Here is a 26,706-nt window from a genome sequence, read left to right as displayed (position 1 = left end):
GCTGTTACACAAAGTTTGGGTGGTTGCTTGTTCAACAAGAGTTATTCGCATAACACATTTTTCTGTGGTCAGACCAGTTTACCATGCTTTTTTTTGACTCTATTTAATGGTCATGAGACCCAAATTCCGTCTCCTAAATACCCTTTAATCCATCATAATATCTCATTCCATCATCTCACATTCTATCCTTCTCCTTTCGTCTACAATTTGCTTCCATTGTTAGCCTTTCATACAAAAAGTTTACTTTAGCATTTTAGAGATTGTATGAATGCAAATGACATGGCGTCGCTTTGCAAATTTGCAACGTTAATTTCGGTGTAAGGTTGATCTATTTGGGCGTATGGTTGGCCATCAAAGTCTTCTTCTCCCTAGAAAGGAAACAAACCTTACCCCAACCTCCTTCATCTTCCATATTATTCTCCTCCCCCATCCATCTTCTCGTACCTCAGGTTTATCTTTAGATGTTTAATTATTTTGTGTAATAGGCTTCAATGACAAAAATGTGCTATAAAAGATATGATATACTAATGTAATGAGTTTTATTCATTTTTTGTATCTTTGCATTCTAATCTCTTTTAATTTGTCATTTCCAATTCTGTGTTGTTAATAATATATGCAATGTTGTTCTCTAATTCTTGGAGTAGAAGGTTTCAAATTATAAATGCCGAAATGTAGTTCGACTTATATTTGTCAAACAAAGGGTATTTTGCAGAGGAAAAAATAGGGCGCATTAGAAATCAATAGGGTGAAAAAAATAATAGCCTAGTTTTTTCCTAGAGTAAAGGTCCATTTTGGTCCCTGCAAAACGTGATGGATTCGTATAATATAATCTTTATAAAATTAAACCAAGACAATTTAGTCTTTCGGTCAATATTTTTTTCCAATTGGTTTTTCCCCTCTTTTTTATCCGTGACTAGGCTTACTAGGCATATCCAATTGTGTTTTTGACGGCGGCATATATTGTTTACCAAAAAAGGGACAATTAGGTCGTACTAAAAAAAGTTGGACAATTTAGTCCCTACAAATTTATTTTAAAAAATGAAATAATTTTTTATTTTATATTTCTTCCTGACAAAAAAATTATAGGGGGGAGGCTTTGTGGAAAGATATTATTGGAGTTAGATATTTGAAAGGGTCTTCGTGGAATCATCGTGGGGGAGGGCGGTGGGTTTAAGAGGTGTCTCAAACTGGTGGAAGGAGATCCCCTTAGTGGGAACATGTTAGTCAGAGTCTAATGATTGGTTCTCTGATAGTATCTTCGAAAATGTTAGAGATGGTCGATCTACAAATATTTGGAAAGATCCATGGTTGGGAGCTATTTCTTTGAGAATTCGTTTTCCCAGGTTGCTTCAAGTTTCTATTCCGAAAGAATCTAAAGTGATTGATGTGACCGTGAGAGAGGGGTCTGATTGGGTTTGGATTCTTCAGTGTAGGAGGGATCTCTTTGAGTGGGAATCTGTGATTTTGGGAGAGATTCTCTAGGCTTTAGAAAGCCTAATCTTCTATGGAGGTGTAAAATTTTGGGTCTAGAACAATGATTCATAAAGCATTTATTTTGTGAGATCAACTTTTAATTTCCTTCACATGAGAGTTGGTGTGGTGGACGAGAGGCCAGGAGAAATTGTGCAACTTCATTCAAGGGCGTGAGATTCTTGGTCTCCTCAAGGTGATTTTTTTCTCTTGGCAGCTGCTTCAGATAAGATTACGACTCGACAAAATCTCTTTTCGAGGAGAATGATAGTTGATCTTGGTGGTATTTCTTGTGTTTTCTATAATTAGTCTGTAGAGTCGGTTAGTCATCTTTTTGTTAGATGTCCTTTTTTAGGCCAAATATGGTATCATTAGATTAGGTGGTAGGATTGGGAGTTTGTTTTACTTTAAAATTTAGTGAGTCTTCTTAATTTTATGTTTGAATTAGATGGGGGAAAAAGGAGATGTTTAGTTTCTTAAATATTAATCTGACAATCTGTTGTATGGTCCTTGTGGAGATCCTGAAACACTTTCATCGTTTTGGGAGAAGGAGATGTATGTGATCTGGTTAGTGGATATGGTTAAATCAATCTCTTGAAAATGGTTTTTAGGAAAACATTCTGATCACACTTGTTCTTCTTGTTCTTTTTATGAGTGATATCATGAACCCTTTTTGTGTTGGCACCATTAGTGACTTGTGGCAGATTTGTCTTGGGGTTGGTTGACTGAGGAGTTACGTTCCTAGTCTTCCTCTTGTTCGGTTGTGGTTGATTGTCCGTGATGGGAATTTAGTTGGTGTTCTGATGGTGTTTTAGTTACCGCTCTTGTTGTACTCAAATTTCTATATTTTGTAGTACTCTTGCAGGAGATTTCTACTTTTTATTTTTATAATATATATTTGTTCTCATCCTTCAACATTAGATTTCAGAAGTGGTCTCTCCCATGTGTTGTTCAACATGAGAAGGCGATGCCAGAGGCCTTCCTATTTGTGAAACCATGGCCGTAAGGAGTTACACAAATCTGACACGACGAAGCTTTTTGTTCCCATCTGTTACGTGCATTGCTGAAGGAAAGCTCTTCTTTAGAAGACATCGTTGATGCTTCCATTCTGACTAAATTCTTGGCACCTACTTTAACTTGAAATGTAGCACCGAGTGAAAGTGTGCCAGTGTCAGTGGATTCAACTTGAAATGTGTGGTTACATTCAATGATATTTATTTTCTCAAACTGGTACTAGTATTGATGTGTTTGGTGCCTGTGTCAGTGCTTCATAGAACTAAACTAGTTAAAAATAATTCAAATCTTGTAATTTATTAACATACTTGAAGTGAATTCTTCTGAGATTATTTCCAGGAAGAGACACAAAGAAAACATCAGCCCCTGGCTCCACCTGTGCCACCCGCTCCATGTCTCTATCCACTTCCTCCACCATTGCATCGGATGCTCCTACTATTGTCTCTTTCACTTTTTGGGTTCGCTTACCACTGTATCCCGCTACTATGCTGTGGTCTGATTTGGGTTTGCATTGATATCATTTATATTTTGCATGTGCAGGAAAAAGAATGACACTCGGATTGACATTAATAGTAATAAAATAATGACAACTAATGCGCAGGCAACTAAGATACTTTATTTAATTGAAAATCAATTTTAGGCAAAACAAGTTAAAGAACTTCTTGGTGGAATAATTTATGTTTATGTTTTTCTTGTTATCATCCGACTTTAATGAGAAAACCTCCTTTTCTCAAGAAATTTCTTCTCTTTTTCAATTTATTTTCCACTTTACATCCATAGACTTGGTCAGTGCATTAAATTTCATGAGCATCTGAAAGAGAAAAACATTATATCATCAGTTCAATGTGAGTAGGGATCATGACTGTTGATCAACAGCTTAGTGATTAAGATTTTTGGAGCCTTCTATTACTTATTTATTTTTATGAAGCACTATCATAGATTCCAACTCTCGAAACAGCACATATACTAACAAGAAACACTAGTAGTAATTTTAAAAAATAACAGTAATTGAATGTAAACGTGATAGTGTCGTGTTGGTTTCAGACACTCATACATGCCGGACATGCCATCGATCTGAATTGTTGATGTTGCATAGCTCACAGAAGTGTGTCACAGCTGTTACAAATACCTTTTTTCATCATCTTTAGCTTTCAAACTAATGTCTTCCTTTCCACAAGGCTTCCTCAATTTGATGACCTCCTTCTGCAGCCTATCATATAGAAAACCGTTCAGTCACTTCAATTTTCATAAAATAGTTCCAAAAATCACCGGTGTTTATTTTCAGCATGTAAGCTAACCTTATAAGCGTCTCCTGTAACACCCATACTAGACGTATCTAGAAAGTCTAGCATGTGTATTAGTTTAGTACTGGATACATTAAAAATTTACAACATAAAAACTTCGAATGAATATTATATACAACAAATGCGTTCGTACAATAAATTACAACTCAATTTTCTAAAATATGTCAAATGCATCCTTGAACATCCATGCCATGCTGCAGCTGGTACGAACGAACACTTGCTGAAACATCCATCCGGCTACTAGCTTGCTAAACCATCCTGATATCTGAAACAAATAAGGATTGGGATGAGACATAATGTCCCTGTGATTTCCACCTAACCCTAGGCTATAGGCAACCACGGGGGAAACCTACGGTCACCACGTGTCTACGATACAACCTGCCGGTTGATTATACGTGTGTGGGGACTTGCTTTCTTAGACGGCGGTGCTTGCTAGGGCCGTCTTAATATTCTTAACTTGTTATAGGCTTCTCTGCTATACATGTCATGGCGGTGAAGGGGGAACTAAAACCGCATTGCCAAGAGTACACTCTAAGCATCAAGGCTCTCTTATATCCCTATCATGACACGATTCTAAACCGGACGATTAGGGGTAACCTAAGATCGTCTTCGGCATATCTTTCTTTAATTGCTTCTACTTGCTTAATATGTTGTATCTACAACATATCATCTCTTATCACCTAAGTGATTCTTACTATTTTACTACTTCTTGACGAACTATGCCAAGTCTCTGCTTGTTCTTGACGATCTACGTCAAGGCTCTATGACATAACATAAACATGTATAATAGATATGCATAGTTAGCTTCATTGGTTATGTTAGTGTGTAACAAATAACTTATCTGAGTTCATTTTACGGATTAGTCCCGAGTGGAGTAACCCCGGAAGATAATCCCTTACTACCGGTGATATGCTTAGCAAGAGCGCACCGGACTCCCTTAGTGAACGTGCGGGTCCCTTACGGCTTACCCCATTCCCCTTGGAGAACCTTTTGTACCCAACCTTGGAAGGAATACAAAAGACACGACACCTTAACTTAGTGAAATGCGGCTCCCTTGCGGCTTAACCATTCCCCTTGGGGAACCCCTTGAATCCAATTTGGATAACAAGAGACATGACACTCTTTCTTTCTTAAAAGTCTTAGTCTTATGCATGAAAATTAACTTAAACATGCTAACTCTTTACCTCGGATCCCTAGACGATCCCACTAGAGGTAACTATATGCTTGCTCAACTTACTTTGTGAATGGATATAAAATCAATTCACGTCTTGCCATACTCGTATGGCACTTGCTTCTATGTGAAGATAATACTCTCATTACCTCGCGTCTATTAAGCATATTACTAATGCAAAGCATTCTATTCTTTCTAACTATTCTAGTTCTCGATAACTATACCGAGGCTCTAGTTCTTCCCTTTCCTTAAAAATTATCTTGCTACCCGAATCAACCTTCATACTCTCGCTTACCATGCTTTACCATACTTGCCAAACACTTGGTTCATTTAAAAGAAAGTCTCCTTTCAAAGCTTAACAATTAGGACCTTGGTTTGAGGGGTTTATTTCTCTTAAAAAGACTGCACAAGAAAAAAACCGCTCGCGAAACGCCGAAACGACCTGAGGCGAACAAACAATGGGTTTCCCTACTGTGTAGCTCGCCTAGGCGAGTAAATTGGTGTGGGAGGCGAGCTCCTACTCGCCATGGCGAGTTGGGGGCGAGCAGGACCCCCTGTTCGGCCTCCTAGCTCGCCTCGCGAGCCATTTGCTCGCCGTGGCGAGCTGTGACAGTCCTGCAACTTCAAAATTGATATTTTTGACTTAAAAACCTCAAACCAAGCATCTCAAAGTGCTATGTGACTCTTAGGATCATTAGAAACCTATCAAAACAGTCATGGAACAAGTGTATACAAGTATGACAAGCATGGTAAGAAAAAGGGGCAACTAACTTATACTTTAAACCCTAGAATTCATATAGTTTCCTTACATGAATGAAACACATAAACCAAGGGTGGTAATCTATCTAAGGAACTCACCTAATGAAGTTCTTGAAGCATCATCAAATCACAAGCTCAACCAAGCCCAAAACCCTAGCTTTAACCCACTTGATTCCTTTGCTCAAACCACTCAAACTTGTTGGTCTTCCTTGAAACCTAATCATCTTGATCCTTGACCATTAAGAAGCCATACTTGAATCATCTTTTACCTCACGAAGAACCAAACCTTAACTCTTGCTTCCAAGTCAACTCAAACTTCCATTCCAATCCATTCTTGTTCTTGCTTAGTTCACCAATTCCATGAAACATATTCAACATAAGTTCCATCCAACAATCTAAAACCATAACTTCTTAATAATAACCAAACCCTAGATTGAATCTTTTCTTGAGAGGGGAAATAAAGAGAGAGATCAAACAAAATCCAAGTCTTCTTAAGCTCAAAAGATCATGAGGGAACCTAACTTAGAAACTTGCCATGAAAGGAAGAAGCTTTGGAAAGATTTATGGTAGAAAAGAGAGAAGGATGGTGTGAGAAAGAAGAGAGAAGGAAGAGAGAGTTGTTTCCCAAACCTAGAGAGAGAAAAGGATAAGAATTATGAAAATATCTTGCCCAAAAACACTTAAATATCCTTTCTCGAGAAATTACCATTATGCCCTTGCCTTTAAACGTGTTAAATCCGACACGGATACTTAATCCATAATAAGCTGACATCTCATAATAAATATTTCCCATTACACTTACTTTCCTTAAACTTTAATCCTCTGGCACGATCGTCTGGTTAAAATATCGACACTGACAGGCGGGATATTACATCTCCTTTTTGTTATATACAAACCAAAATTATTACTCATCATAATGCTGCATGTTTAATGAGTTAATATTCAATATTGACTAACCAAAATAAACTGAAATGGTTGGATGTTTATAATATTACCCTTTAAAGGGAAAACTATGAAAGTGTGTTTAGACATTATTAAGCAGAATTTGTTGATTAGATTTCATCGGCAATTCTGCTAAGTTATTAAGCAGAATGAATATCGTCTGATGCTAAGATGACATTGAACATATTTATGAGAAATATGCACTCATTGAAGGAAATCTATTAACCGTTAATACTCACTCCAATTAAAAACTACATATAAGACAGTTACAATCTTTCTCTCTTGAAAGATTGCAACACAAGTCATTCATTTACCCTATCAATGGAAAATATACGGTAAATGTATGATTCTCTCTTATAAGCTTACTAAGTTAAACTGAATGATACTTGATCACATGCAGGCATGTTAACTGCAAAAAGTAGCAGTTCAATTCTCTCTTCTGATGCTTTTGGAAATTATGAGTTGGCTGTGAGGAAGTTTGGGATTCATCCTCCTTTACAAGTTTTTTTCCTTCATATCTTGAATACATCTATTTGCAAAGAGTACTAAAATGTAGGTTGTTATAAGAAAGAAAAAAATTGTTTCCTCTGCTCTCAATTCTCATTATACTTTTCATAAATTTTTCAGCCTAACAATGCCTAACATAATACATGGAAACTAATATGCCTTTCTGTTTCACTTATACACCACTAGCTTCCATGTAAAAATGGATACAAAATGATGATACATTAAGAATTACGTTTACCTTATCATTCTCGGTTAAACTTAAACACATAAGTTGTACTTGATGGTTCTATCATCCAAAATAAGATCGATGTAGATAAAGTCATTACAGTGATTACAAAGTCTTAAATTAGCGAAAGATTGTAGCTAAATTATTATCTCTCTGACATCATATTACTATTCCTGACAGAAGTAAATTTAAAATAATATTAATTATGAGATAATATGAATTACATGAAGGCATACACAAAAGACTAATATACCAAATTAGAAGAACAACTAACTAGCATTGAAATAAAGGATTAATGCTAGTATCCTGTTTTGACATAAGTGATATTTCCCACTTGTTCTAGGGGTAAATCCAATCCAAGTGATACAAATTTGATGATGTTCAATCAGCAGCTCCTAGAGAGAGGAAGAGGCAGATGATGTCCCACTAAACATATGCGACCACTTACTGATAGAGCCAAACCGCAAGCGCACGGCCTATCGAAGTAATAGTAGTAAGTAGAGTATCGTTCCGCTAGGGAGTTGGTCAATTTAATTAACTTTTAATGAATGATTAGAGGAGAGAAAGTTGATTAGAAAGGGTTTGATTGCTGAAGATAAAAACAATAATAATAAAGGGGCCTTAGGATCATTGGTTCATCTTAATAACTAATCCTTCACTAGACAAAACCTAAACTTCTAATTTCATGGTTTACACACTAATTTCTAAAGACCGGTTTCCCTTAGCCCCTCACCTTTCCGATGAAAGTCCGGTGAGAGTTTACTTCTAGCAACCAAGCCTATTTCACTGACATGATTACTAGAAGATGCATAGAGGATTGAAACTACTCTTTGTCTCAATAGTTGCAAAGACTATTTCACTGTTTTGCAACTATTGTCTAGATTCACTTGTTCCAACATCAAGACTCCGCTCTCGCTTTATGAATTGATGTTTAGGATGATGGATTAACGATTATCAAACCCTCCGCTTTCGCTTCCACAGTTTGATAATTGTTAATCCACGTTAAGACGGTGAATCTAGATTAGAAATTAGGGTTACATAGAAATTAGGGTTTAGACATGTTTTGTTTAGGATTGAGTCATTAGACTCCCCAATAATCCTAAGACTAAGAAGTCTACTCACTCATGTTCATCGTAGACATGGGGGAAGAAGAGAGAAATACGGTAAAATAAAAGAGCAATAATATAAAAGTGAACTTTTATTCCAAGAACAAAAGATGAATGTTTATGATGGAGTGCTACTCTATTTATAGCTTTACAATTGACTTAGAAACTAAGCTACTATAAGGGCAAAACAGTAAAGCTGCAACGGAGTAACTTGGGCTTGAAGAAAAGCAGCAAAAGTGGTCCTGGAGGGTGGCACGGCCGTGCCACATGTTGGCACGGGCCGTGCCAAGCTTCTGACTTGGTAGAGACATATTTTTGTCTCGTATCTTCGTATTCTTGTATTGTATTTGCTCCAGTCCTCTTTCTTTTGCTCCAAGACACCTTCCACCATATATTCGTTCCTAAAATATAATAAAATGCAATTTGAAGTAAAAGATTCAAAAAGGAAATAATATTAAAATAAAATAAAACCAAATCTAAATAAAACGATACTAAATAATGCAATAAAATAGACTATTCTATGACTCATCACTTACTTAATTATTAAGCACTAAACATAGGTGTCTTAATATCAAAATACCTGAACGAGTCTAGAGAGGATAAGAACTAACAAAGCTCAAAACAAGAATGGACCAATAAAGCTGAATTAAAAAGTTATCTTGCACAAGCACTTTCAAAGGTATACATCTGAGGGGAGAAAAATAGTTTTTCTCAGTCCCACTATGCATTTGCAAACAAAACGCTATTTTTTCCGTCTGAAAGTTTATTTCGAAAATCAAATGAGGTTTTAAAAAATTGGATCCACGATATAAATATTTGAGGTACTGCACATTGTAGCGAATCCTATGACAATATTCTAATGAATCATGAATTGTATAAGATAATAATATCAACATCCTCACATGTTAATTACATAGAATCTACAGTCACAGCTCAAATCAATTCACCAATTGTGTACTTCATACACATTCACAGCAAGTACCATTATTTGGAAAAGATAATGTATGAACATTGTAGTTGAAAATATGCAACTTGAACTTCTTTCGTCAATGGCACGATCAAGTCACTATATAAATCCAGCAAGTACCAATTGTGTATGTTCAATCCAGCTTCCTTAATTAATATAGAACTTGAACTTCTTTTGTCAATGGCATGATCCAGTCACTATATAAATCAGCAACCAAGCTTGGATTGATTTTGTACACAGGCTCAGTTTCTTGAGCCACTTCTTGTCCATAAGTCTTGACCTTCATCGCCAGGAATTTGAATTTGATTATTTCACTAAACTACTGGAACAAGATTATGGAACTCTAAGTAGCCTACCGATTAATCAAGGAAATCACACTTGTTGATGAAAAATATAATATAGAAGAAAAAATCATTCGCTACCGCTGAAATCCTAGAGGTGGAGATAAATAATAAAACAAAAAATAAAATCAAGAGATGATGGAAAGAACGAAAGGTTATGTAAAATCACACATCTGATTAACCAGTGAAAAGGTAGGTTAAACGAACAAACTCATGGCATCTTAAATTTGAGAATTAAGAAACTGAATGGCTTCTTAAATTTGAGAGTTAAGTGACTGAATGACTTGAGTTGAGAATTGAGAAAGTTTGATGAGCAGCCGCAGTGATTTCAAAACCCTATGAATTAGGGTTCTGGTATTTCCCAGGACTTGTGCTAGAGCATATATATACTAGTTAATTTTGGGCTCTTTCATTTATTCGAGGGAAGAATTTGGGCCCATAAAAAATACATTAGAAAATTGCTCTTTCAACTTCAAAAATTGTTTTTTAACACCCCAAAAATATCAAAAAACCCACTGCGACAGTTAACTATCGTTCACCTTCAACGACAGTTTACTGCCGTTGCATAAGCTGCAGTTAACTTTCGTTGGAAGCAGTGACACAATTGCTGTTTTTTATCACCAATATTTTCATTCAATCACTCATACATTCATTGAATTTATTCTCTAATTATGAAGATTATTGATCAGTAAAAACACAATTTTGCTCATCTTAATCATTTGATACCTGAACATATACTTACCATTTTATGTCTTTTGTAACAAAAAAAAAATCCTATTTTGATCAGAGTTGTAACAAAAAATTTCATTTATGTTGTTGTATCTAAACAAACTAAATTATTTAAAAAAATTGATTTTACTACGATAAACAAACTCAAAATAGATTTTGGTGTTATATAAAATCTCAACAAAAAAATAGTTTCTAAATTATTAAATGTCAACTTTATGAGGTTTGTTACAACTTTTTAAAAAAATCACTTTAATAAATATTTTATTTGTTTGTTATAAATTTTTAAAAGATATGGATCAACGAAAAAAATCTAAAAACAACTTCAAATGAAAAGATAAACAAACTAAATTATTTAAAAAAATTGATTTTACTACGATAAACAAACTCAAAATAGATTTTGGTGTTATATAAAATCTCAACAAAAAAATAGTTTCTAAATTATTAAATGTCAACTTTATGAGGTTTGTTACAACTTTTTAAAAAAATCACTTTAATAAATATTTTATTTGTTTGTTATAAATTTTTAAAAGATATGGATCAACGAAAAAAATCTAAAAACAACTTCAAATGAAAAGATATTATAGCTAGTAGCTTTTCAAAAATATATATAAGATATATCCAACGTAAAATTTGACACGAGTATTGGAGAGGGAGAGAGCTAGGTAGAGAGAGAGAGAGAGAGAGAGAGAGAGAGGCGGTGGCCCTAAGCACCACTTAGGGCAACCGTTTCGGTATTCTTTTTTGACAGAAGAGAGGTACATCATAGGGGAAGGGTCCAAGAAGGGTGCCACAAAACGGGGGGAGGGGGGATAGGGGAGATCGGTTTGAGGTGACATCACGACGTCGGAAAGAGTTGAGACAGGTGGATCAAGGTGAGGACAGACATAGTGAGAGCTTGCTACATTGAGGTGGGGTGTGTAGTTGTTATTGCTGATTATATACAGCGATCGCGCAAGGCATTTGATTGAAACTAAATGTTTTGTTGGGCTCTGGTTACAAAAGGTTTTGTTACTTTCTATTTAACAAACTTTCCAGAACAAATTCCGCACTTTTATTTGAGGAAAGGTTTTGAAGTATGTAGGATGCTTGAGGATGTGTTTGCTGCTAAAAAACGTAATGTGCATCGAGAACTATATGGTTTGTGAGATTTTCCAAAGTTAAAGATGCAAACAAGTTGTCGAAAGTGTTGAATGATGTTAGTTGGTCATTTCCGTGTACGTGGAAAATTAGCAAGGATTGACCGGCATGATTTGAAGGATGTGAAGGGTGAGATAGAGTATAAGGGGGAGGGTTTGGAGGGTAGGGCTGCTGTAGAGTAGGTGGGAGAAAAAAAATTAGTGAAAGGGAAACTTAGTGAGGTTCTACATGAAACATCCTCAAACCCAAATACAATATTTAACAATAAATCGATAGATAAATACAAGGTTCAAGGTGTTACGCCTTCAAAAATCCAAAATCATGCATAACTCATTTTCATAATCATAGAACATCATAAAACAGTCACAACGGATTCATAACATAAAACAACATAAAATCATGGTCTCAACATCTCAATATACATCACCATAAAACATCAAAGTTTCTCAAATGCATAGAATTCATAAAAGAAATAAAACTCCTGACACATCCTAATTGGAGCCTACAACTAGACTCCAAAAGCAATCATAAAAGTGAGGAAGCATCAAGCTATCCCCGGTTACTCATGATGATCACGCGTCCTAAACCTGCACGTCTACGCCACCCGAAGGTATGATGTAGGCGAAAACCCGCAAAAGGGTGAGAAATACTCAACAAAGGAAATCGTGGATATAAGAATAGTTTTAAGGCAACAACAACATACATATATATAATACAATTCCGTATTCAAGAAAATATTCTCATGTATATCCTTTTAGATAAACAAGAATAAGATATCACAAGTTTATGCACCATCATTTTATCACCATTCTTATTTTCAAATACACATGTTCATCATAATCGCACAATATTCACATGTATTCTCATCTAATTATTTCAAATAGATACAGGTAAACTCAAATCATCACTTCAAGAGTATAAACAAGAAAGTCATCATCATGCATTCAGCCAACGTTATTTGTGCAGCCAACGTCGTACCGTCTACATCCATTAAGCCGGGCCAAGCAGTGAAGATTTGATCCAATGGGAGAAACTAACACCTGTTGGATGGAAGTGTAATATCAATGCTTCGTTCTCCACATATCTTAACAGAGTAGGATTTGGTATGTGTATTAGAGATGAAAATGGTGCTTTTGTTGTTACAAAGACAAATTGGTTCTCCCTTATTTGTGATGTTGATGTTGAGGAAGCAATGGGATTGCACACAACCCTCCAGTGGGTTGCAGTCCTCCAATTAAATAATATTGATTTTGTATTGGATTCTAAGATGGTTGTCGATTAATTTCGGATAGGCATAGATGATAATAATGATTTTGGTTGTGTTTTACATGTATGTAACAGTTGTTTTATAATAGTTTTCAAAACTCAGAAACTAGCAAATGTAGGGAAGGAGAAATGGCATCAAAGGATTGATGATCCAAGATCCTACTGCTTCCACCTTGATCCTTTGGTTCCTGATCTCTCTCTCTCTCTCTCTCTCTCTCTCTCTCTCTCTCTCTCAATCTTTCTCTCTCTCTCATATTCCTTGCTTTCTCTAAAGACCATATCTTAAAAATCTGATTTGAAGCTCTATTTGTATGTTTATGTGTACATTCGCATAGGGGGAGTACATCTAGTCTAGCTAAGAAGAGTATTGACATTTCTCAAGGAATGGTAGATATTACCTTATCTTAGAGGTCACTAAACTGCTATAAATTCGCTTAGCGAATAACGCTTAGTAGATTTCTTCAACTCCCTGACTTAATTTTCTATCGGTTGGCTCAATGAAGTGCTGGCATGTTTGCTAGGCATTATTTGAGTTTTAAAATCTGAAATTCGAAAGGGAATAGGTCATATAATGATTATGATAATACTTTAAACTTAAAAATCTAATACTTATATGGGGGGGTTTCATTATATTTAATGCAAAATAAGTTAATAAGTGTCCTAAATATATATGTAAAATACAAAACCCTAAACTTAGAACATTATTAGTAGTAAAACAAAAACATATACTTATTAACTCTCCCGAACTTAGAAAATTATTTGTAGTCAAACAAAATCCTTCAAAAAAATGATTTCATAACAAGTACAAAATCTATGGTGCATAAATTTTTCAAAGTTTGTGATCAATCAAAAACATTGGATTAAGTCCTTTCGAGTTTGCACGATTTATGAAATTTCATCAAGATCAAATCTTATCATTATCAATTAATCAAAGCATGAATATGAATATTTTAAAGACAATTTTGTTTTAAATTTTTGGCAAAAAGAGATAATTATCTCGAAACATAAGTAGGTTTAATTTGGCTAAGTAGTCAACACTCGAAATAGAAATAATATTCATTGAAAATCAACAGAGTTATACGCAATTGTCGGCTCTCAATATAAGTAAAACAACATAGACACTAACAGTGGACATAACACATGTAATTACACGGGACACTAGTAATACTTTTAATACACAATAGTAATTGATTGTAAAAGTGGTAGTGTCGTGTTGGTTTTAGATAGTGACACGTACTGGTCACACCATCAATTTGAAGTATTCATGTTGCATAGCTCGTAGAAGTGGGTAACAACCGTGACTTTTGTACCTTATTTTCATATCTTTATTTTTCAAACCAATGTCTTTGATTCCACAAGGCCCTCTTTTTGCAGCATATCATATAGAAAACCATTCAGTCACTGCAATATTCATAAAATAGTTAGGATCACAGTTCCAAAAATCATTAGCCTTAAAACAAACAACAGATTTGCCATTTAATATTCCAGCATGTATGAAAGTGCATTTAGACATTATAAAAAAATTGATTTGGAATGATAGCAGATTTCCATTTAATATTTGGCTGTTAGTTCAAGCCCCAAAATGCACTCATTTTTTTTTGGTAGTGTTACAATGTAACGAGGAAAAAAGAAAAAGAAAGAAAAAAGAGAGACGAAATTAAGTTCCAAGCTTATCTCTGAGGATGAGAGATTCCATGCCAGGCGGAGGGAAGTTCCAATGAGCAGAGCACCTTCCATGTGATCCTTCCTTAGCCAAAAAATCTGCACACATGTTTTGTTCCCTAAGAACATGCTCCAATGTTGTATTTCCATTTGCATGTAAAACATCTCTAATATGAAGGATGTCAGTAGCATAAGTGTGCAAGGTATGATCGTGACCATCAATAATCAGGTCAACTACTTCCAAACAATCACTCTCACAAATAATGCTGACATAACCTTTTTTATTACAAAAATCAAGACCTGTCTGGATAGCACATAACTCAGCTAATAACGCATCACCTCCAACTTCATAGTGGGAAAAACCAGTTATCCAATCTCCATTGTGGTTGCGAACAACACCACCAGCACCTAAACAACCAAAATCTTCTAGAAAGCTGCCATCAATATTGAGTTTGAGTGTACCTTCTGGAGGGGGGATCCAATGAGCTAAGAGGCGTGATGAGTGTGGGTCTAAACCAGGATTGGGATAGTAAGAAATGCATTCATCATGTAACAAAAAAATCTTTTGCACCACATCTTGAATATGCCAACGTTGATCCTCAAAAATAGTATTGTTTCTCCAACACCAAGCATACCATACTCCTGTAACAAACAAAATGGAGGAAGTACCTTTTGTCATCTCATGAAGCCAAACCTTGACATCAAATTCAGAGCAAAAATTATTATAACGCCCCACATTCAAGTGGAGCCAAAGCTCTTTAGAGTGCGGGCAATCACGTAAACAGTGAAGAATATCCTCAATTGGTGAAGAGCAACGGGTGCAGCTTGGAGAAGCTACCATGTTGCAATGATGCCGACGGGCATTAATAGGGAGAGCATTGTGAAAACAAAGCCATAGAAAGTGTTGAAGTTTTGCCGGTACTTTAAGGCGCCAAAGCCAAATCATGTTACAATTCACATTCCAATCTCTATTTTGTTGAAGAAGCCAATAATATCCACTCGAGCAAGTATATTCACCTTTCTTTGTATGCCTCCAAGTCCACGCATCTTGAAGTCGTAATCCAACTTATTAGGAGCTGGAAGCTGATGAATATAGTCAACAATATCGGTTGGTATCATAGTGGCAAGATCCTGCAAGTTCCACCTACCATCCTTCCACACATCCTTCAAACACATAACTGAATCACGGATGTTAACAAATGGGACCAATTGGCAGAGGGGACCGAGTTGTGTCCAGTCAATATTCCAAATCGATGAGTTTCCAAAGCCTACACGAAAACTATACCATGCAGCAAAATTTGTAATGGCATGTTGAATACCACGCCAAGTAATTGAGTCTATGTATCCCTATTTGTATCCCCATAAATAGGGATTATGTATTCCTATAAATTGGGATTCATGTTTAGTCGTCAAATTACTATCAAAGCATTATCAAATTATTATCAATAAGATTCAATCCTTTATTATTTCTCCCTTCCTTTAAAACTTCAACACTAGCTGAGCATTTTTTTTTTCTTCTTTCAGATGTGTATATTGATGTTCCTGATATCATAGATATCAGTCATATGCGCAGCAAAGGTCGCCAGGATGGTGAAGAACTGCTACCTGATGGGGGTATGCGTGAGAAGTTTTTTGTTAAGGTGATATCTTACAGTGTTTCTGATAGAAACAAAAAATAGGTGAAACAGAACGTGTAGATATAGATGATAAACTCCCCACTCACATAAAAGTAATATATATTTCCCAATCAAATGAAAGTGAAGTATTCTTTAACTATAAAAGATTAAGATGAACTGGACAGAGCTCCTTACCAAAGGGAAAAAGAAAACGATAAATCTATTGGAGAAGGAATGTGCTCCTCGCTCAGACTTTCGCAACTCAATATTCTTCTCCATTCCTTCTAAATAATTTCCTCTATCACACGGGCCATCAGTTTCTATTAGAGAGAAAAACTGTAGTTTATTTCATGAAAGTTTAACTTGTGTCAAAACTAAATTCTCTTTACCTATATTTTTATGCCTATGGTCCCAACACTAACCAAGTTTATTAATTTGTCGACTTCACTAGTAATATCATTTTCTGTTGCTTACAATTTAACATATATTTGGGGTGCCTTCATAGTTTAGATTCTTTGCACTATTGTGATGCCTTTGCATACAATTTGTCCAATTTTTTTTTTTCATAAATTGGTAATATATTTTATTCGTCTAAATACAATTTTAACTACTCCTTTTTTATTCTTGTTGAACTGAACTTGCTAATTTCTTACATTAATAAAGATAGAATTAAATTATAGTTGGTCTGTCACTAATGGCTATCTCCCATGAAGGAATCGAATTTTAAAATGAACATATTGTGATAAATCCGTTCATGCGAAATAACCTTATTTAACCAACAAATTTCTCTTATCATCAATTTGCAACTTGTATTGTCATATGAAGTCCTGTTTCTTTCAGCTAAACAATGTACGGTCAATATGACAGCTAATTCCCAACTGAATAGTAGCTAAATGTATTTTGCTAGGGGCTAGCTACTAATTCGCTACTATTATCTTCATAGCAAATCACTGATTTTCTCTTCGTGAGAAAAAAATAATTTATACAAGCCTACAAGGGCCATTTCTCTGGCTGTTTAGTAGTCTCTTATTGTCGTCCCTATAACTTTACTCTATATTTTATTTCTTTTTGTTATAGTTTTTTTTTTCAGTGTGTGAAATAAGCAAATATGTCACTCATTATAAAAAATAGAGAGTATCAATAGAAAAGAAGAAGAATAGAGTAATCATTTTCTTAAAAGTGGTATGCTGCTTAAACTGATACTTTATAATGTGAAAAAACAGTATTATAATGTAAACGAGAAAGAAAGAAAGAAAACCTTCTCCCATGTTAAGGTTGGGAAAATAAATAAATTCTATTGAAAATAGTAGAATACGTACGAGGATGAGTCACTAACTAATCAGGTAATTACCTCTCAACAAGAATCTAAAATAAATTCAATTGAAAATAATAGAATACGTACGAGAATGAGTCACTAAATTATTTTGTACTAATTGCACTAATTAGTATATGTAAATGTGTTTTTGAACTGGATTTGGGAAATTTTTGAAATCAGTTTATGTGATTGTGTTTTTGAACTGGACTTTTGCAAAATTTTGAAATCTGTTTATTTGTATGTTTTTTTGAACTTGATTTTGGTAGAATTTTGAAATAAGTTTATGTGCATGTGCTTTTGAACTGGATTTTGGGAGAATTGTGTTAACACTATGATAATTGAGAATTGTGATAACATTAGGATAACTTAGATATTGAATTTATGAATCGCTAGCTATGAAACCTCTTGAGAGATTTTTGGGTTTTATAAGCCTTATTGGCTCATAAATAAGGTGCAGAGCTCACAGATCCACTCTCTCTTGTTTTATCAAATGGATAAGAGTTGGATATCAAATAACTCTATAACCAAAGAGTTTTTTATTTTCTAAGGCTAATTCATGAGGTGTATGATTATTTTTGTTGACTTCTTTATTCATTGGTTATGGGAAATAAGTCAAATCAACAAAAGCAATCACTCAAAATTTGAGGATTTACATTGCATAGGAACCAAGAATCTTCCGAGGCTAATTCATGAGATCATGGTATGTTTCTTTATATCACTTGTATTAGTATTTTCAACTTGTCAGTTTTGCAAATAGAATGCTTAATGTTCTTATTACTAATTTTAGAGAATGAAGGCTATAGGAGTGCAGCCTTCTCGAGCTGAAATTTATATTGAAACCCGAACTCGAAAAGATGGGAGTATTGTGACTGAAAGGGCAGATGCATCAATTGTAAGATATTTATTAGACCCTCAATTTTTATATAGAGTAGGAAATGCGTAGAATTTCATGAATGTAGTATTGTCTATTAACTTGCTTAAGTACAGTTGCTGACATATGCTCCTGATACTAATGTACACTAATCGTGGAGCATGTGCATTAATTTTGCTAGTGTCTAGTTAGAAAAATATCTTTAGCTGATGAATATTATTATTTTCATCTACTAACGAGTCAAATTTCCTGCAATTTAGCTGTGATTGTTTTTGAGTTGGAGATGGTTAATTTGAATATGATTCAGAAATCGTAAGTTCTCCTGTTGGTTATGGTTTAACTTGCATGTTATTTGGTACTCTTGTTTGTTACTGATTACAAGAAGAAAATTCATTGTTTCTAACGTTCGTCATGTAGGAGGAGTTAAAGAAGCGTATAGCCGAGGCAGAAAATTCAGAAAATTTTCAAGTCACTGGTGAATCTACGAATTGGAAGAATGATATATACTGAAAAGTGAAAGGGTCTGAAAATCTTGTTGTTGTGCTTCAAATGTGATTTTCTGAAGATCCACAAATTAATGTTGTTTTACAGGCTGTAGCTCAAGAGGTATGAAATGTTATATTTCAACTTCAAGAATGTTTTACAAGAAAATAAAATACACTTTATTCGCATAGGTACCTGATGTTGCAAGTTCTCGAAATGGTTATATTGGTAACAATCAACAAACTACAAGTGACATTGATTCACTACTCTTTTAAGGTACGGTCATGGGCATGATTTTATTTTGTTTTAATTTCTTCTCATAATTGTCTTGTCCCAACTTATGTTATTATGTGCATAAATTTACTGGGTAGTCAAAACTTTTACAGACAGACATTTCAACCGTAGTAAAAGTACTGTCCATAGGTATAACAGGCACAGACACACAAAATTCTGTTGCAACTTGCTGGGTAAATTGCACGACCAATATAGCCGTATGTGAATGTTTTTCGCCACATATACCGAAAGAAACTAGCTTTTTGTAACGCCCCGTTTTTCAGCAACAAAAATAGTGTCTGTTTTTTTTAACGAAAGAATAATGTGTTAAACCTTTTTAAACACAAGTGGTAGACTTTTATTCACAATATATATTAAATTTTCCTTTTTAAAATGAACGTTAGAGTTATATAGAACTTTGTTTGACAACCGAATAATTTACAAGATACAAGTACATCCCTACGCAGAGGGAGAATTTACTTTCAAAAGTTTTGCCTAAAATTTAAGGAACTACTAAATTGATTTTAATCTAAGATAAAGAAAGTCGGGTACTGGACCCGCAACTGACATATCCTAAGGTTGTCTTCGTATCGACTATGTGAGTGGTCTCGACTACATACCCCTTGAACGCGATCTATCTTGCGACTAGGTCAAATCCCCAAGACGAAATAGTCCACTCATCCAGGGAGGTGGAATCGTCATCTTCCACCGTGATAGCTTGGCTCCCTTTGGAATCGTCATAATCTAATGGCGTATAGCCCACATATCCACTGAAAGGGTCACCAATCCGAAAATAACAAATATACAGGAAGCATAAACAGAGCAAACATTATACGTGGATTGAAGATCTCATTTCAACCCACGTATGGAAACAAGTAGAAATTAAGATTAAAATAAAAATTATTAAGACTCGATTCCTAAATGCAATGACTATATGTCGATGCATATGATTCCGGAATTAATGCCGCTCCGCAGAGGGTTGTGGCAACGCCCACTACAAGAAAAACATCAAACTGAGACGGAATTTCGGGACGGAAATATATTCCGTCCCAAAATAATTAAATTGGGACGGAATTTGCGACGCAATTATGGCACAAATATTTTATTAAATATATCTTTATTGTTTTGGGACGGAATTGAAATTCTGTCTCAAAATTGGGACGGAATTTTTATTTCCGTCCCAAACTACAAGAAATTTGTCATTTTACGACATTACCTTGCGACCCTTAGCTTAAAACAGTTGCAGATTGCACTTTTGCAACAGTTGCTACGACGGTTAGACATAAGGGTCGCAGGTTTTATAGTGATTTTTTTTTTTTAAGTACTCTTCACATTAATGCTTTTGGCCAAATATTGTCAATTAAACTTTTCCAATTCCAGTCTCGTTCCCACAACTCCAAAACCATGAAACCCAATTTTATTCCTCAATCTCACTTTCCCTCAAATTGAAACCTAAATCTCTACCACCCTTGTTCAATCGAAGGATTATGTTCCTTTATCCAGTTTCATTTAAGCTCTCACCCATAATTTTAACCCATTCCGTTTCTCCACCGTTCTTCACTCTTTGTTGTTCTTCAATCCTTTTCGACCCATTTCTTTTCTACAGTTGCTCAGTTCCTTTTCTTCCAAAACATATATATAGGACAAGATCTACAAGATCCCGCCACGAACAACCTCCGGCGGTTACAAATGCGGCTAATGGTTCCAATCAGACAAGATCTGGTCCGGCCGTCTCCGCGTTGTGTCCCGCCGTGACCGGTGTGAGATACGGTTAGAAGATCCCAACTCCGGCGATCTCTTCGCTGCGTGTTTTGTTTTTCCCGGTCAGTGTGAGGGTTCAGTTGAACTGGTTGTCGATTCATCGAGATACTTTCTGCTTAAGATTGAAGATGGAGAAGGGAAGCATGTGTTTATTGGATTAGGGTTAACGGAGAGGAGTGAAGCTTTTGATTTCAATGTTGCGCTTTCTGATCATGAGAAGTATGTGAGAAGAGAACATGATAAGGAGTCTGGTGATGCCAATGCCATCCTGCTGTTAATCATAGGCTTAAGGTAGTTTCTATTTGCAATTTTGTGTAATTAATCTAGTTCTTTTGATTATGATGATGATTTGTTTCCAATTTTTAGTTGAAAAATAGTTTATAATCAAAATTTAGTGAGTTAAGTTTATGTTTAGTATGCATAAAATTTGTTTCCAGGGTACTGTTAGGCAAACTTAAACTTTGTAAAAATAGGTGTTTTTCCCATGTGTCTAACCAATGTCTATACTGTCTCATGTTTGTGAACTTTTAGGAGTATTAATAGTTGCTTCAAATATTTGTAGAATATAATAGTTAGCTTAAGTTCTTAGTAATTTGTTTTGTTGTGATATGAATTTAATAACTAATTGTTGTGATATGAATTTAATAACTACTTGCTGTGATATTTCTTAGTTGGTACATTTGGGATTTGCCGTCGAGTGTTGTCGTTGTCCACACTTCTTCAACTGTCTTACATCACATCTCAAGGTAAACCCTTCTCTTTACATGTGTTACTATAGTTGAATACAAGGTCGTGGCATTGGTGACCTGTGAGCTCATTTGGTTGAAACAATTACTTAGAGTTTAAGTCTTAAAAGACAACACAAATGGCACTAATATGTGAATAATCAAGCGGCATTGCATATTACCTCTGGTCTGTTTTTTCATGAGAGAAACAAGCATATTGAGATAGACAATCACTTTAAAATAATATTTTATTGGTAGAATATATTTACAAATTTTGAAAAATCATAGTTTATTTGCATGTGAATACTGAATATCATTTTCCTTATTCAATTTTCTAATTGTATCTTCTAATATGACTTGTGAAATGAAGGGATGTACATGTTATAAAAAAATGAGACATAAGGGCTAAAAGAAAGGACGTATATTTTATATAAAATACTACCTCGTTCTTAACATGCATATCAAGTTCTTTCTTCAATTTTCTGATATTCCTTCTAATGCAACCTGAGGAAAGATATATGTGTTGAAAGAAAGTTGCAAGCTATAAACTATAAGGACGAAAAAGAAGAATGTCACTGATAAAATGAAAAATATATCATTTCCTTTTGCACATGCATGTCCGTCTGTTCATTCAATTTTCTGACTGTCTCTTCAGATTTAGCCTGTCGAGTGATGGAACATTACTGCCAAAACGCAAGTCATAGGTATTTCAAAGATAAAATATTACCTCTTTCTGAATGTGCATATGATTTTCTTCGTTCAGCTCTCTGATTATCTTTAGCGACAGGACCTTTGTACCGACACAGAGTACGTATTATAAAAACATTGAGACATGATAAAACAAAAGACAGATATTTGTTAGATAAAATATTACCTCTTTACGAATGTGTGTCAATTTCTTCTGTCAATATCTGGATGGTCTTTTCTGATATGTTCTGCGGAGCAATATGCAGTATAAGTTGCAAAACCATTGAAGCGTAGGTTCTAAAACAAAGCACCTGAATTTCTTCAGTAAAATGTTACCTCTATCTGAATGAGCATAGCATTTTCTTCTTTTAATTTTCTAACTGTTTCGTCTGATATGTCCTGTCAAAACAAAGCATATATATACGTATTGGTAATTTTGAAAGTATTAGACATGCCAAAATATAATATTGTTAAAAAATAAACTTTTAAGACATCTTTGACAAATTCTGTTTTTGAATATCACTTTCATTTCTCAATTTGTTTAAAAAAGCTCTCTTGAAATAGTGTTAGGAACCCAAGAGGTAACTTCATTAGTTTGGTGGTTATTGTTAATAAATTAGTAAGTAAGATTCATCTTATTTTTTAGTTTTACTTTATTTCGAATTTGTTAATGGACTATACTTAAGTTTTCTATGAATGCTGAAATTAGAGTTCAAAAAGGGCTATGATATCATCAGGGTGAGTTTGGTTTTCAATTTTCTAGTTGTTCTTTTGTCGACAGGAGTTGAAGTAGAGAAAGGAAATAGCTCATTCAAATCGAGAGAAAGAAGCTAATGACCAACTTAAGGGTAATGACTTTAGTTTTTTATGAAATTAATTTTATGTCATTAACTAAACAATTTTTATGCCATTAACGGTGAAAGCATCATCTGCTTTGATAGAGAAAAAAGGCATGTGTTACGTCAATGGATCTCGAATAATGAAGAGTATTTGTCATCTTCTAAAGATTGTGTATAATGGTACATACATTATAATCATTTGAGTTTTGATAGCTTGACATTGCCTTTGGTGTACACATGTTTAAGACTAATTTTTTCCTTGTGTTTTTTTGTACAAAATCAAACCTTGGATATTTCTTAGGCAAATCAACAATTGCTGGTGTACGTGGTTTTTGTGTTTCAGCACTGCTAAGACTCGAGGAAGTTATTAAAACTTAAGAATTAATTGGGTTTTATATTTTGTAGACCTTCAAGTTATAGGTTATCCTATTGGATGATTGATAATACTTTGAAATTTCGTTAGATTTTATGTTTTTGATGGAACTATTGGTGTTTTCAATTTGAATTGTACTCTGGAATGATTCTTTTGAAATTGTTATGACACAATTTAATGTGCATAATATAAAGATATTAAAACCGTAGAAGAATATTGTAAATAACATTTATCGCACATATTTATTTGTGACTGAAAATTATATATATATATATATATATATCCCAGCAAATAATTTTAAAAAAAAAAATATTTTAACCCAATCTGGGACGGAATGCAAGTAATTTGTCACAAACATCGGGACGGAATTTGAGATTTCTGTCGCAATGTTGGGACGGAATTGAATAGTTGGGGTAAAATAATTAATTACAATCCGTCCCAGATTCCGTCCCCAACGTGCGACGGAAGATGAAATTCCGTCCCGAAATATTGCGACAGCAAGTATTGCGACAGACGTATTTTTTCCAAAATTCCGTCCCAGATTTCAATTGGGACGGAAATTTGTACTACTGTGCGACGGAAATTTCCGTCCCAAATCAATGTTTTTCTTGTAGTGGCCACTAAGGAGATGAGTATATACTCATCTATCAGACTCAATGATCCACTACGGGATAAGGTGGCTTTAAAGCACACCCCGTGCCACCTCCCCGGTGTGCACCTCGTTACTCCTCTCTGGTGGTCACGTAAACTATGAATGCATGTACGTAAAAAATTTCACTAGGTATATGGACCTCTAGTCACATGTTACAACTTAATTATACCATGAACAATTTTTCTCATGCATAAATGTTCACATATATTTATTAATTCATTCAGCTTGGAATTTACACAAAAACACATATGGAAAAGGAACAAATATACACGATCAATTTAGCATGTATAAGTATATCTAAAAAGTGGATAGGTGCCCTTACCTGAGCAAAAGCATTCCCTTTTATTTCTCTTAGTCAAGAAAGACCCTCGAGAATCCGATAGCATTCGCAAAGGTTATATACGCATTTTTTCTCACCCCAATAGAAACTCCAAGTAAATGTTTTTATTTTTCTTCTTACTTACCTCTCCAAACTCTAACTCAAACTTTCTCACAATCTCACTCATCTCTCACAGTTCATGACACCGACACTTAAGAGAAGAGAAAAGAAACCGAAGCAAATAGAGATATGATCAGATATGAGAGAGGGAGCAATAAAATACGACTCAGACTTGAGAGAGATCAAGAAAATACGACTTAACAATTTTCTACCCAAGAGACCATAACTTTAAAGATTAAGAATATGGTCAGGATTTATTGTTACTATTATTATTTATTTTATTTGTTTAGATAAAAGTTAACACTATTAGAAGTTTTCTTTTCCTAAAATTAACTAACACAGGAAAATTACTCTTAATCAAGAAAACTTTTCTAACTTTATTCAAGATTACCTTATTCTAAACCAACCTTGAGTTATAATAATTCTTAACGTTTTTGTCTCTAAATTTCTATGAAAAGTTCAACGGAGTCTTATATGTTTTTATGTCGTTTCACAAACTTCTTTAAGTCCATTAAAACTTTGAACGCGCAATCTAAATTTATCAACAACGTCTTTAATATTATTTTCTATTGTTGTTCAATCAAAAAGTTCATCCTTAAGCCATTTATTTATTATTATTTCTAAAGGACTAAAGACAGAAATAATGAAACTATTACTTTCTAAAACGTTACTTTGAGAAAAGAAATCTAACCGGTATAAATTTTTATTCAAAGCAATCATTCTAAAAATATTAGTATCTTTAGTGTTTAATAGCTATTCTTTTTAGTTACTAACTAAATCATGTATTAGACTAAAAGTAGAAACAAAGGTTCAATTTAAAATTACGAAAAGTAGAAAAATTCAACCATGTTTAATAATCTATTTCACACCAAAACTAAGTTTCATTCCAACGTCCATAACTTCAACTCTTAAGTCTACTTAAATTAACTTAACATTATTTTTTCTTTTCTTTATACAGACACATAGTTATATATTTTATTTTTCTTTTCATCGGTTGTAGTTCTATATGTATACATAGACGGAGGTGAAATCACTTGAAAATTAACTAAATAAAAGAGTCTGAGTATTTGATAGAAAAAGAGGTGGAACAAGTTTAACAAATCATTCTACTTTATTTTTAATACAAGAAAACCGTATTAATCAATTTTCTTTTACTAAACAAAAATATATTTGTTTACTTTTTCATAAATATTTCTGTGATTAGATCCTCAACATAAAATGAAATAAAAATAGCTAGGTACAGTATTCTCTTATAGCATCAAACCACTTTAGATGAAATAGACAAGAGGAAATGGAGGTGGAAACAAGAGGACAAGGCAAAACATACTATGGCGGTGAAAAGAATCCAATGGTTTTTAACATAATAAAACAGGAGAAATGGTTTTTATTATCATTCTAGTATAGCTTTAGATGAGAAAACTAACAATGGTTAGAAATTAAATCAAGTTATCACTAGAACTATTGAGAAGCAAGTTGATGTATATGCTTAATTAAATCCTAAGTATCTATTTTGATTGGAACAAAGAGGCACTGCCTCATGCATCTAGTCATCACCGTTTATTTTTATTTATAAGATAACAACACCTTTTACTTGGCTATTAAGAAGTTAGCCATCAAAATATTTGGTTAGCTAGAAAGATTAGCTTTTATGAAAATTTGTGAACCGACTCTTAGTTTATTAGTGAGTAAGCTTATTGATTTTGCCCTAGAAATTTTATGTAAAACAAAACCATGCTTGTACTATCTCATTTCATATGTTGTGAACTAATTATAGTTTTAAATAAAATCACTCCCTCTATGTTCTTTTCTACTCGTAAACAAAAGATCATGGTCATATGCATAACTCACAAACATTTAACAAAAGGAAAGGTGAGAAATAATGTGTTTCATGAAAAAATACTACAAGGTTTTGGATTTATGATCTTTACATATTTTGTAAGTATTGGAAATCAAAATCAAAATCAAAGAAAGAGTAGATTTTTCATGAGATATTACCTTTCTCAAGGTTCTTGGAATTTTCTTTTGTAAACACTAGTGCAGAAAACACTTTTTAAATCGGGTGAATATGACT

The 26,706-nt window shown here is 34.2% G+C and overlaps 2 long non-coding RNA genes and 1 pseudogene across 3 annotated transcripts; 2 read left to right on the top strand and 1 right to left on the bottom strand.

Annotated features, from left to right (window-relative positions):
• Window positions 1–3,853: 3,853 nt before the first annotated feature.
• On the bottom strand, window positions 3,854–5,968 carry LOC146898842 (uncharacterized). The gene is made up of 2 exons (XR_015022407.1): window positions 5,818–5,968; window positions 3,854–4,053 (listed from the first exon to the last, which is right to left on the bottom strand). It is a non-coding gene; the product is annotated as an uncharacterized LOC146898842 (long non-coding RNA).
• Window positions 5,969–18,092: 12,124 nt separating this feature from the next.
• Window positions 18,093–19,164, top strand: LOC146898841 (uncharacterized). The gene is made up of 3 exons (XR_015022703.1): window positions 18,093–18,232; window positions 18,821–19,009; window positions 19,078–19,164. It is a non-coding gene; the product is annotated as an uncharacterized LOC146898841 (long non-coding RNA).
• Window positions 19,165–19,552: 388 nt separating this feature from the next.
• LOC146898840 (uncharacterized protein At1g03900-like) lies at window positions 19,553–23,180 on the top strand (annotated as a pseudogene). The gene is made up of 5 exons (XR_015023168.1): window positions 19,553–19,558; window positions 20,802–21,211; window positions 21,592–21,666; window positions 22,301–22,349; window positions 23,114–23,180. The product of XR_015023168.1 is annotated as an uncharacterized protein At1g03900-like (transcript).
• Window positions 23,181–26,706: the final 3,526 nt, after the last annotated feature.

This window comes from Medicago sativa, chromosome 8, assembly GCF_051527215.1.
Source record: "Medicago sativa cultivar Bolivia chromosome 8, Bolivia_mono, whole genome shotgun sequence".
NCBI classification, from domain to species: Eukaryota; Viridiplantae; Streptophyta; class Magnoliopsida; order Fabales; family Fabaceae; genus Medicago; species Medicago sativa.
This window is presented reverse-complemented; position numbering and strand designations above follow the sequence as displayed.